Raw genomic sequence first — 13,589 nt, 5'->3', positions numbered from 1 at the left:
GCAGGGCTGGGTTCTTCTGCTTGTTGCTTGGAAATCTACTCACATTTTTCATTCATTAACTAAGTGCAGAATGCACAAATGCTTGACACTTCAGTGGAAATGGAAATTGCAGCAATACTCAGTGGGCCAAATTGAGTAATTTTATCAACCATATGTACTATATATCAGAAGTAAATAAGCTAAGATCTTTGTTTTGGAATTACTAGTTCAGAATAAGCAGTGATCACAGTAACAGGTTTAAATAATGCTTGGGTGTCAAAAATCCAACCCATTATTCTTCTCTGGGCAAGGAGGAAGATTCTTCCTCTTAATAAAAAGTGCCCTTTGCTTTCGGTCCTTTTATTCTATATTTTCTATGTTTAACTTACATTTTGTAGGATTAGATGGAACCAAAACAGTGACCCTGTATAGAGAGGAATCTACTATACAAACCATTCCTCAACCACAAGAATGGAGAACACCAATCTGATGTGGCAAACACTTCAACAAAGATGAGTTCTTTTTTATTCAGTAGTGCTACTAATCTGGAATATGTGGCAGGGAGGTCACAGTGCAGAATAATGAGGGAAGGAGAAATGAAGCAAGGCTGAACCAAGACTTCGTGATGGTGGTCCAAATGGTATGTTTGTACTGGTTAAAAAGACTTGAGGCAGTCACTCTGTGTGTAATGGTAATGCCAACTGTTAGTCAACATGGTGACATGGGTAGCCAAATAATAACAACAACTACTACAACAACAACTCTAGAGCAGGCACACTGTAAGCATTCCATTTGTAAAGGCAGAACTTCACTTTGACATAGAACAGACTCAGTTCTTTAATAGCTGCTGCTATTTTTTAGTTTCTGCTATTTTCAGGGAGGATTAATTAAGTCAAAGAAATTCAAATCCTGAATTTTAATCAGGATTTATTTTAAGTTTTGATAAAGCCTTTAAATTCATTTTGGGTGAAAGGCGGCACAGAAGTTTAGGAAAATGAAATTAAATTAGAATTTCCTACTGCACATTTATTTTTATTATGGAAGATACTTTAACAAAGATCAACCTTACTATTAAATCACATTAGGCAGCTTCAGATGAAACAGACGATAAATTCAGGAAATAGTTATATTCCTGCATATTTTACTTAAGCACAGCAACAAAGAATGATATACAGTTTTCCACAAGAGAATTGTCTTCCATTGATTCTATCAGTTAGGATGCTACGTAAAATTTAATTAAGAAAGTATAGCGATTTAAGTTTATTACATAAATGGGTATATTTTGAAAATATATATTATTTGTCATAGGACCTAGTTTCTCATCTGTAACTGAAGTTCTTCAAGTGGTCATCTGTGAATTCACATACAAATTATGCATTGTTGCAAAGCCCATTCCAAATCTTTTGCTGGTTACAGAATTCCTGGCAAGAACCAAGTCCTGCAGACCTATCAAGCATAACTACAGTAGGAACAGCTCACACCAAACCCCTGAATCCCTGAGGGTAACAGCAGAATACATAAGGAATCTACAGGTCACATGACTCCATGTACATTAAGGGGGCAGGTTGTGTGAATTTACAGAAGAACTAGTTCTTCATCATAATCTCCATGATTCATCATAATCTCTATGACTCAGACAGCTATTATCTGAAGATGGATCTGTAGTCATAAAATAACCAAGAAAGGATTGCTTTTCCAAAATTGTGACTGGGAGGGGAAGTCCAATTGTAGTTTTGAATGAAAGGACTGCTCAAGTGTCTGGGATAGCTCAATAGGGAGATTATTTATTTATTTATTAAATTTGTCACCGCCCATCTCCTCCCACCAGAGGGACTCTGGGCGGTTTACAATAAAATAATCAATAAAACACCAAACATACAATATAATTACAACATATAAATAGAATATATAAATAAACAATAAATATAGATAAAAATGAAATCCAGATGGAAAATGATCTAATTCAGTCCTTGTGTGCAATGATGACATGAAGGAAAGCTGCAAATGTCACCCTCTTCTAGAATGTGCACAGATCTGAAGGAAGTTCTGTTGTCCTGCTATTTCATAATAAAACTTTATGGTTGCCACTTCCATTTAGCCAAATGTTGGGGAGAGAGACCCAATCCTTTAGATAGACTTTGGAAGGTCAAAAATAGGTGCTAGACCCTTTGGGATGAAGCTGTATCAGACAAGAGCTCTTTGGACACCACAAGAATAAAGTAATCTCTCAACTAATTTTGAGGGACTAGCAGACAATGGTGAGCAATATAAAGTCCTGACCCAGGCACAGAAACCAATTCTGGAAGAAAAGAGGTATTTGGATGAAGAACTATTTTATTCTTATGAAAAACAATGAAGGGAGAATCTCTAGAAAAGGAACATAACTCCTCTTTGATAAGCCAACATTATAGCTACTAAAAATGCCATGTTCCATGACAGTTGATGAATAGGAATGATAGCCATTGGCTCAAAAGGCTTTACCGTCAACATGGAGAGAATGAAAGATAGACTTTAGGAACTGACTTTTGGAATTACTGGCAGTTTCAGGCAAGCAAGGGTTTTCATGAAGTGCTTTTCCAGTTAATTAGAAAAAGGAGGGATACAATCACTTGAAAGGTAGAAGGAAAACATGGCTGCAAGGTGTACTCTTAGGGAAGAGAGCACCAAGCCATGCTGTTTCAAGTGTAAAAGGAATGCCAAAATATGATGAACTTGATATTGCAGGTGATGGTTATTTCTGTAAGTGTTCTTTATGTGCAAATTCCCCAAAGATTTTCTACTTAACAGCATAAGAAACCCTTATGGATAGCTTCTGAGAAACTCAGAGGACCTCTGAGCTGAGATGGAATAAAATCCTCCAAGCTGTAAGATGGAGTGAATCAAGAATTGAGTGTTACAACTGCTCCTGCTGATTGAACTATCAGGATAGTTCAGGAGACAGTGGCAGTTCTTGTGACTGAGATGCATCAGAGGGGTGAACTACAGTTGTTGAAACAAGGGTTCAGTTGGTTGAATCCCTGTAGATATTTTCAAGACTCTGATCAGAAAGGGATCACTGGAAAAGAGTGTTGAAGAGAATTCTTCCAATAGAACAAAAAGGTGCAGCCTTAAAGGCTGGGGATTTATTTTGCCTTTTCTGCAGAAGCTTTGGGATTGACAGTTGTCCTGAGATGGAAAAATAGTGAGCTTGGGTGGCTCCAGTGGGATCTGATGAGGGTCATAGCTGAGAGAAATAGTCTTTATTCAAAAGTGTCAACTGAGTGTGGCTGATAAGATCAGTGAGGATGCTGTCATTTTCAAGCATTCTGATAGCATTAATATAGAATGCAAGATCATCAGTGCCATATCTGCAGTAAGAGATGTTAAAGTAGGATGGGCCTTGTTCCTTGTTCCACTTGTTTGTTATTTGCAACCACAGAATTACCTGATACAATTTGTACTGAAGAAAGCCTCAGAAACCTCAAGTTGCTTCCAAACTGTTAAGGCATTGAACTCAATATGCTGCAAAGCCTCTAGTATGGTCTAGGTGTTTTAGATACAAAAAGACTAGAGATGAGCTTCCTGCTCTAAGATAGATGGTCAGTACTGAGAACATCATGGAAGAACACAGGAAAGCTACACACTTGGTGAGATTCTCTAACCAGCTACTGGTGCAGGGACTTCTTGATGGAGGGTGGAGGGACAAGAGAAGGAGCTGTTGGACATACAAACCTAGGAGGACAGTATGAAAGTACCACACCGCTGAGCAAATCCAAACATGGGTGAGATAAATGACTGAAATCATGGTTGTCGTGTGGCTCAATAGTTTCAGCCCATGCTCTGGTCCTCACTTCTGCTCAAAATATCTTGCATGCAGGAGAATGTAGCTTGAATAACTGGGACAATGGGAGGAAGGTAGTTCCCTTGGTAGCATAGATCGTATCCCAATGAAATGGATAATCTATGAGAGGAGAAGGGAAGATTTTTTATAGTTTATTTTTTATAGGTAAATCTAGGCCGTGTAAAAGGAGAAACATCTGAAGGATGTGGTGAGAAAGCTTAGAATGGCATAGCACAACTATGAGTCAAAAGTGATATCTTGGAAACAAAGCAATGCCATTACAGGTATTATGTACTTAGGAAAACTAGAGCCTAGAGTGAGGTTGAATGGTAAAAAACTAACTGGTTATATGGACCCATCCAGTATACAGAAAGGCAAAAGAAGCCATTAGGAATCTTGCAAAGCAACAGATGCAAACCACATCCTTTGCAGCAAGAAGATCATACTGATGGAGGAAGCCTTCAAGAGGTAACCACAATGATGAAGATCCAATACAGGTCTAAGAATAATATCTTGGGAATGAGGTGGGGGTGCATCCTTTGGTGTATACAATCAACTGTTCCTTTTTGTAGGAGATAAACTTCCTGATGTAATTGCAGAAGTGCCCTAAAACCCACAGGGTAATTCAGCATGGGATTAGCTCAAAATTCAGTTTTACAACCCTGGAAACAATAGAGAAAGCTGTTAGTTATAGAGGCCTATGTACTCAAAAGTAACCCAGTGGACCCCAAGTGTAGGCTATGGCTGAATACTGTGGTCAAAAGTATTGCCTAGGACGTTGAGCCTAGTGGCTAAAACTCAGTTTTGAAATATGCTGTGGAACACCAACATCTGGTGAGTACTTCTGGACATAGTACAGTATGAATGTTCCATCTGATGCTCTTTGGTTGTGACAAAAGTGGGACTGTGGATGGATGTGGGGGAGGGGCAAAATAAATGTATGTGCTGCTGGGTGTAGCTTTTGGACCCTTTTCAACATATTAATTTTAGTAATGAACAAGCCATTATCATCATAAGTTAGTCCTTGATCCTATGCATGGCATTCAGAATAAATCACAATGAAGGGCAATATGACAATGAAGGGCAATAGATGATGCCATAACCTTGGCTGCCAAATCAGCTGCATTGCAGACTGTATTAAGTTTCCAAATAGCACTGATTTTGCTTGAAGAACCGGACAATCTGATGCCTGTCATTTGGCAAATGGGATAAAACCTGTTCTCACAAAAGTGGGACAATATTCCACCACATGTCCCTTGTAGTTGGCAATGCAAAGAGAAAGCACCCTAAAGAATATAGCTTATGACTTCAATCTTCCTGCCTTCCTTATCCATGGCTGAGATGTTGTTGATGGTAGGAACCTGATAGTGAATTGAGAGGTGTATGTTTAAATAAGAATCAGTAGCTCTCCTCTCTGACTCTACAAAAATTCTCCATGCCACAAGAGATTGATGGCACAGCGGCCAGAGGCTCTTGTTTTCTTCAGGAATTTAGGGAACTTGGGAATTATGACTGGAGAAGTAATGGCATCCTGCACATCGTGCACTTGAACTGGGTTCGACACATTCTGTTGTGGTTGTTGAACTTCCAGACCAAAAGATCCAAAATTCAGCAAATGTGTTCCCTTTAGGAACAGAGCCTTTCTAAAAGAGAGCTAGATGTCTAAATTCCAATCTAAGTGTTGGGCAATGAGACAGACTGAGAAGCTGAGAGGATGTGAAAGATGCAGTGTAACCTGATTATAAAGGAGACAAAGATTTTTGAAGGAGGGGCTATGCAAGGTTAGAGCTTAGATGTGAGGCCTGCCTTGAAGGGGTCTGAAGGGCAGAAATATCCTGGAGATGAAAAAGCTGCAGCATAAAAATTTGCCACTTGGGGCTTGTTCTGGAAAACAATTATAGTTAGGTGGAAAATACTATTTAGGAGAGGAGGATAATATGCAGCTGATGGCCAGTATGCATAGCTATCTGCATCACCATGCTGTAAGCTACCGCAAGAATTATATCCAAACTAACTGGGAATGTGGTAAGTTTGATTGTGCAAAGTGCTAGAAGAGAGTAAAGCTGTAGTTACCAAACTGAGTACTGTGGCACCCTGAGGTGCCACAGCAAACTCACAGGGACATCATGGGATATTTTAAATTTTTGAATGAAACACAGTGATGCTCAAAATCTATCAGTCACCATGCAGACTACTAGCTCGAGTCATTTTATTGGGATTGAGTGGGGTAAGGATTTCAGAAGTTTTGGCCATTTCTCAAGCAAACCTCTGTGCCAATGGCATTGTGGCAGTGGCCATCTTACAGGAGATGGGGAATCTGAGCTTGCTTGAGAAGAGGTGACAGTGTTCCCAGGAAATTTGTGGGATGTGGTAGGAACACTGAAGAAGACAAAGAAATTACAATAGCTTTGGAGGCCACCACTCTCAGAATTCACTTGCAATTGGAACCAAAGATTGTTTGTAGGGCTGTTAATGCTTACCTAAGGTAGAAAAAAAAGTCTCCAACCAATAGGGAAAGTCTGCATCTTCAATGCTGGCATTTGTGGAATGGTGCCTTTAAGACCTTATGATTAAGGCCAGAAAGCTTATAAGAGGGACTATAATGCTTAGTCTGCAATTTTTCAGAGGGGGGAAAAGCCCCAAAGGTAGGAAAGATTCTAAGACAGAAAGATTCCCCCAAGAATTCTGTAAACCATAGAAGGTTCAAAATGGCCTGTCTGCAGATGCACAATTCATATGTGTAAATCGGAGACCACAATGAACAACATATTTCAAATGTATCTCAGAGGCATATTTACTGTAAGCCTGTTCTAAGTTCTGTTGTTCCAGATAATCAATTCACACATCCTGATCTATCAATTATTTCTTGGATTATGAGAAAATCTCTGGAAGGGAGCAAAATAGGACACAAAACAGCATGGGGAAGCCTCAAAAATTCTACTGACTGCATAAGCTATAATGATGCAGAATTGATTTGCAGTTTGCTCAGTAAGGGCCAGTTAAAATAAAACTCTTAAATTCCAGAATTCTGAGGGGGCAAAGGTCCAAGGAGGAAACAGCTCTATAGATCTTTCATTTTTTTTGTGGCAGTACCCACTGAGTTATGCACTACATTTTAAAGACGGTAATTTACTTTATGAAATATTTTACAAAACAAGGGAATCTGCTCACAGACACGATAGAATTGTCCAATAATTGATTCTGTAAAGAAGAAAAACATGATTTCATAAACTTAAAAACATGCCAAATTCAAATCCATTTCTAAGATCATGCCCAATTTTTTAAAGTACAAATAAAACTTAATATTATTTTATCCAACTAAATTGGCATTCTTTGGAGGGTTATGGTCCATTTTCTCACAACATTCAATATTGTGTAAATACCTTAGAACTGAAAGCGCATTTTCAAGAATTTTATTCAATGGCAACAGTTGTTCACAGTAACTTTCTGCTGAACTTTTAGCCCCATAAGGTTAGCATTCAGGAAGCTCAGCTGCTATCTAACAAACTTAATTAATCAAAAAGTCATTTCCGAGCAGTAACTATGAGTAAAAGTGCTTCAAGTATGCTAGCAAGCCTACAAGTTAATCAAAATGCTAATGCAGTACAAATTAAAGTTGTGATTAACATTTCACAGTAGCTGCTTAAGTGAATTGATCACACAAATGGGTTAAGCATTAGTCATTTCCTCCAGCACCAACTGGGAAAAAGGTTTGTCGTGAGTTTAGGAGGAAGGAGTAAATTGTACTTCAGGAGAACCATATCATCAAACTGACACCAAATATATTACCATGCAACAGTTCTTCTGGCTACCTGGAGTGTTCAAAAACAAACATGTAAAAATCACAAGCATTGAAAATGAATTCTCCTTTTGAGGGCAGGTGGAAAGTATTCAACTAGTACCTATAAGGTTGCTTCATTTTTTATTTTTATTTATTTATTGTATTTATATCTGCTGTAATCAATACAGACATGTTCATTTATATTTATGCTACACTGAAAAATATTCATATTCATCTCCCCTTTAAAAAAAGCATAACCCTACCAAGTATATCCACTCATGAAAATATTTGGACATATTTGTGATGCCAGTATCATCATCATCATTACTATCTCCATTATATGCCAATGTATCAAAAATACATTTGAATAAAGTAGGAGTTTCCATTTCTTGCTGGTTTTCCCAAGACCTTTGTGCCACATTGCAGGTGGCATATGTGGTTCCTCCAAGTCTGGGGGCAACTTTTCTGAAGGCAATTGTCAAAATGAGCTGTACTGAGAAGCTAAAATGTCAACAGTTGGGCCCAACTCTATCTTGAAGAAATGAAAAATGTACTTTGCTTGCACAATTCTGCATTTAGGTAAAGGTCATTCTAAAAACAACCATAGGACCTACAAAGCACCCAAACCATTGTTGTAAATGTATTTATTCTGTAGTACATCAGCATTCATTTTATTTCATTTTATTTCACTTTACTTTATTTACTTTTAATTAAGAGTATTTAAAATAAAGACAAACAGAAAAGTGAACCTGAGAAGTAACAAGGGAGATGACAAGAAACATAATGATGTCTTTGGCTACCATAATGTCAGGCTCCCTTTTCTTGGTTCGCCTGCCATTAGAGGTTTCTACATGCATTAGCTGGCTTCATGCAGCTGACTGGGCTGTGGACCTGTTCAAAGCTGAAGCCCCAGAGGTGGAAGACTTCAATGAGTTTATGTTTGCACTGTGTACTCGATTTGAAGACCCCCTCACTGCAATGCGGGCCAGAACCAGTCTACAAACCCTTAGGGGTACCGGTCATTATTGTAGTATGCATCTGAATTTAAGAAATTGGTAAGCAAAATGACTGATTGGCCAGTATCGCTGAAAATTGAGTATTTTAGAGCCAGCTTGAAATCAGAGATCTTGGAGTGGGCTCTGGCGTGTGAGAAACCAACCACCCTGTGAGGTTGGATCTGCCTGGCTGGAGAAGTAGAGGAAACCCGAGTGCAAGTGAAACTGCAGCAATGCGGGCGTGCACCTGAGAAGCGCCACCCAACTGCTACCATGGAAGCTGGGCGAAGAGAGACCCACCGGGATTGGGGGAAGGAAAAGGAACGGCATGCCCAAAGCGGAAATTGTTTCAAATGCGGCAAGTTAGGATATTGGTACTGGGATCGTCACACACACTGTTTACCCCTGAACTAGCTGTAGTATTTTACAAATCCACCCCTAAAGAAGAGAAAGAAAAGGGTAAAATGTGTGTTTCGAAGAAAGGAGGAGTTAGTGATTTTTAGACTTAAGAGACTTATTAGGGGAGAAGTATGTAATCTTTTAAACAATCATTTTATGTGAGAAACACAACATACAACCCAGCCTTCTTCAACATGGGCATCCTCTAGAAGTGTTTACCAATTCCCAGATTTCTCAGCAATGCCTATGCTAGTTACAGAAATTTTGCAAGCTGAAGCCCACACGTGGAACATGTCCAAATTAAGAAACATTTCCAACAAATGGAAGATATAAAACAGTGCTGTTAGAACTGCATGTTCAAAATAATATGAACCTGAAAATTTCCAGAAATGACTAGCCACCCAAAAGCTGCTTTGTATAAAGTGAATGGAGCTGCTGACAGTAGAGGACATTTTTACTGAACTCCATAAACTCTGTCCTGCCTGACTTTAACCACAGATTCCCCAGCATTTCTCAATACTACGAGGATTGGCTCTTTCACATAATCGAAATGCATGGCATAAACACCAACCATCAGGAATCAAATACAGGTAGTCCTCGCTTACCAACTGGTCATTCAACGACTGTTCAAAGTTATGATGGTACTAAAAAAGGAGATTTATGACCAGTCCTCAAACTTGCAGCTGTTGTAGCATTCCCAGTCACATGATTGCAATTCAGGCCCTTGGCAACTGGCACACATTTAGGATGGTCGCAGTATCCTGCAGTCATGTGATTGCCATTTGCAATCTTCACAGACACCTTCTGAAAAGCAAAGTCAATGGGGAAGCTGACAGGAAGTCGCAAGTCGCGGTCACATGTATAATGTTTTTGACTCATCTGATTAATTGGGTTCTCTGTCTAGTTTTAGGACTTGTGTGGAGAACAGATCATGTTTTAGGTCATATTTATGCAGAAATAGTGAACATTCAAAAGAGTTCACAAAAGTTTAAGCACCACTATATGAAGCTACAATAACAAGATAAGGGCAGCTTCTCGTTTTGATATAGTATATTCAGGTAGAAATTTGTGTCCCATACCAGTAAACAAAATACCACAAATAGACAGCTGTACTATTATTTGAAGTCCATGCATATGGTAACAGGAGCAGAATAAATATTTTCATGTACAAGTACCTTTCAGAACTAAGAGAGTTGCTTTTCCTCAAGCAAAAAGCCCAATTAAATGTTTGTGTGTGCAAACAGATGGAAGGCTCTGACATAAAAAAACAGATGTAAGAATGCTAGGTATGGATGCAGAACAAAATGTGGCCATACTGTTCTCTCAAAGTATAGGTACACTGCTGAAATGTGCTTAACATATATAGGGTAAACACTTCTCAAAAGATTAAGGGCAGCCTTATGTCATGGAAGTACTGAAATATTTGATCAACATTTCTAGTAAAGTGGAGTCTTGTAGAAACCAGGAGACCGTGAGTTCTAGTCCTGCCTTAGGCATGAAAGCCGGCTGGGTGACCTTGGGCCAGTCACTCTCTCTCTCAGCCCAACTCACCTCACAGGGTTGTTGTCGTGGGGAAAATAGGAGGAGGAAGGAGTATTAGGTATGTTCGCCGCCTTGAGTTATTTGTAAAATAATAATAAAGGCAGGATAGAAATTAAATAAATAAATAATAATTTAAACACAAAGCAGACAATTTTCTGTAAGCCCCTCAAAACTTGGTTATGTCATCAGGCCTGAGGGTCCCAAGGGAATGCTGAGTTGTTGAGGTGGCTCCATTGCTGTTAATATGTATTGCCCTCTTCTTGCCTTTGAATCATAATATTAATATGTTTTACTTGTTCGTTTATTTATTATTCAGATTTTGTTATGGCCCATCTTCCCCAAAAGAGGGACTCTGGGCAGTTTACAATAAAATTAATACCATAACAATAATGTTAAAATCCCATAAAAAGTAAAAACAAGTTACAAATATAAAATATAAATAAATATAGAATCCAAGTGGCTATAAAAATTCCAATCTGGTGGAAGGGCTCTAAGGCACGAGCCACCCCCAAGAATGGCTACCCACCTTCCTGCCCCAAGTGAGACGGCAGAACCAAGTCTTTAGGGCCTTCCGGAAGGTTAGGAGTGAAGGGGCCTGCCTCACCTCCTGGGGCAAGATGTTCCAAAGGGCAGGGGCCACTGCAGAGAAGGCCCACCTCCTGGACCCCACTAAACGAAATTCTCTTACAGACGGGGTCCATAACATGCCCTCTCTGCATGATTGGGTGGGGCGGGTCGATGTGATGGGGATGAGACGGTCCCTCAGGTAACCTGGCTCCCTGCCATGTACGGCTTTAAAGGTGATAACCAACACCTTGAATTGAACCCGGAAGCAAACTGGCACCCAGTGCAGCTCAGGCAGTAAAGGTGTTATATGTGCCAATCTAGGGGCACCAAGAATAGCCTGCACAGCTGCATTCTGGACCAGCTGAAGCTTCTGGATACTCTTCAAGGGTAGCCCCCTTGTTAACTGTTAACTGTTTATATATTACTGTTTTATAGTTTTTTATTGTACGCTGTGAGATGGGCGGCCATATAAATATGAATGAATAAATAAAAATAAAAAAACAAACTGTCAAATTATTCTGCAAAAGAAGCAATAATCCTCTGAATGGAAAATATAATGTATTACTATTTTAGATCACTGCTTTAATCAACATATATTCAATAGAGTGTTCCAGATAACAGGATGACAGCTGTTTGAAGAACCCATGGTAAAGATTAGAAAGAAAAGAGAACAAATGTTTTTCACATATCACTTAAATCAAAATAGGGACAAATTAGAATCATACTTGTACTCTATTAATAAATAACGTGCTATCTTAAAATAGCTAGAAATAACTTTCAAGCATTTAAAAAAATCTTGTTGAACTACTGGTATGTAAATACTCAGTGATAATATTTAGAACCCGGTATTGATGAAATTCAGTCTTATTCTCAAGCTACCTGGAAGGTACTATTTTTGTATTTTTTTTTTTAAAAAAACAGCCTTTTCTATTTCATTCTATTGCAGGAGCTATGTCCAATGTTACATGAGACTTTTACTCATGTAGCAGAAACTTCCCCACTATCCTCCGACTTAAAGCTCCAATATACTTGCAGGGAATGTGTAGAGAGCAGGAGAATCTGAACTCCACAGGTAGATGGAGACAGACAGAAATTACAACCCCATGTATATACCAGTCCCAGTATAAATACATAAACATAACACTGTCTCATTTGTATACAGGTAGTCCTCGCTTGATGACCACAATTGGGACTGGAATTTTGGTTGCTAAGTGAAGCGGTCATTAAGTGACTCTGACCCGATTTTACAATCTTTTTGCAGTGGTCATTAAGCAAATCACTACAGGCGTCAAGCGAACCACACTGTTGTGAAGTGAATCACATGGTTTCCCCACTGATTTTGCTTGCCAGAAGCTGGCCGGGAAGGTTGAAAATGGCAATCATGTGACCACAGGATGCTGTGACAGTCATAAATGCGAATCGGTTGCTAAGCAGCCAGATCGCGATCATGTGACTGCGAGGATGCTGCAACAATGATAAGTATGAGGACAGGTTGTAAGTCATTTTTTCCAGCACTGTCATACTGTTAAGTCTGAACTTAAAACAACTGGTTGTTAAGCAAGGACTCCCTTATATGCTACTTTCTCTGTGCAAAAAGGAAATTATAGATTAAGTTAAACAATGCATGAGAAAAATTGCTTCTGTTTTGGGAATTGTACTTGACCAATGTGATCAGCTTACTGAAATGCCACAACTGATGCTATCTTATCAACTCTGATGGTAAAGAAATGAATAATAAACATACATGATGATGCGGGATTAAAAAAAATAGAGCTTTATCAAATTCCTATTTAACTTTTGACCTTTTATGCAAATTATTATATATGTTGGCCAGAAACAGGCAGTGAGAAATTGCACTGACATCTACAATACTGTGGTAATGTATAAAATGGATACGCACTAAAATGATTTTTAGTGATTACTGGATTGTAGTGTCAGGATGGAGGCCAAGTCTGAGGTGGAGGAGTGTGAGCTGTTGATAGAAAAGGTGGGAAAACTGTGGAGGGCGTGAAATTCAAATTGGACAATGAGCTGCCGATTGGAAACAGTCAGGGGACAGGCTCACCGCCACCTATCAGTGCACATGAAAGAAGGATGGAGAAGCGGGCCAAGCAGAGAAAGGCACGACTGGCTCCTGCTCAAAAACAGCAGGAAAACTGAGTACTTAAAGGGCACCAGAAGCGGGAACAGGTTGCCAGAGACAACCATTCACGCAACCTGACCCTGACGCCTCTTGCTGCCATGAATTGCGACTCCGTGCCGGACCTTGCCCCGGAGCCTTGCCTTGTTGCTGTGCCAGACATCGCACCCGAGACTCCCCTTGCTGCCGCGCCAGACCACACACCTGAGCGTCGACCTGCTGCCATGCCGGACTTCACAACCAAGCCCTGCCTTGCTGCTGGGCCAGACCTCACATCCAAGTCTTGCCTTGCCACCACACCGGACCCTGATTCCAAGCCTTGCCTTGCTGCCATGCCAGACTTTGGTTTCAAGCCTCGCCTTGCTG

General features: G+C 39.6%; 1 protein-coding gene across 1 annotated transcript in view; it reads right to left on the bottom strand.

Annotated features, from left to right (window-relative positions):
* Positions 1 to 13,589, bottom strand: part of ASCC3 (activating signal cointegrator 1 complex subunit 3) — a 213,930-nt gene that overhangs the window by 14,092 nt on the left and 186,249 nt on the right. The window lies entirely within an intron of this gene.

This window comes from Candoia aspera, chromosome 1 (assembly GCF_035149785.1).
Source record: "Candoia aspera isolate rCanAsp1 chromosome 1, rCanAsp1.hap2, whole genome shotgun sequence".
NCBI classification, from domain to species: Eukaryota; Metazoa; Chordata; class Lepidosauria; order Squamata; family Boidae; genus Candoia; species Candoia aspera.
The sequence above is the reverse complement of the archived record's forward strand: the minus strand, read 5'-3'. Positions and strand labels throughout refer to the sequence as shown.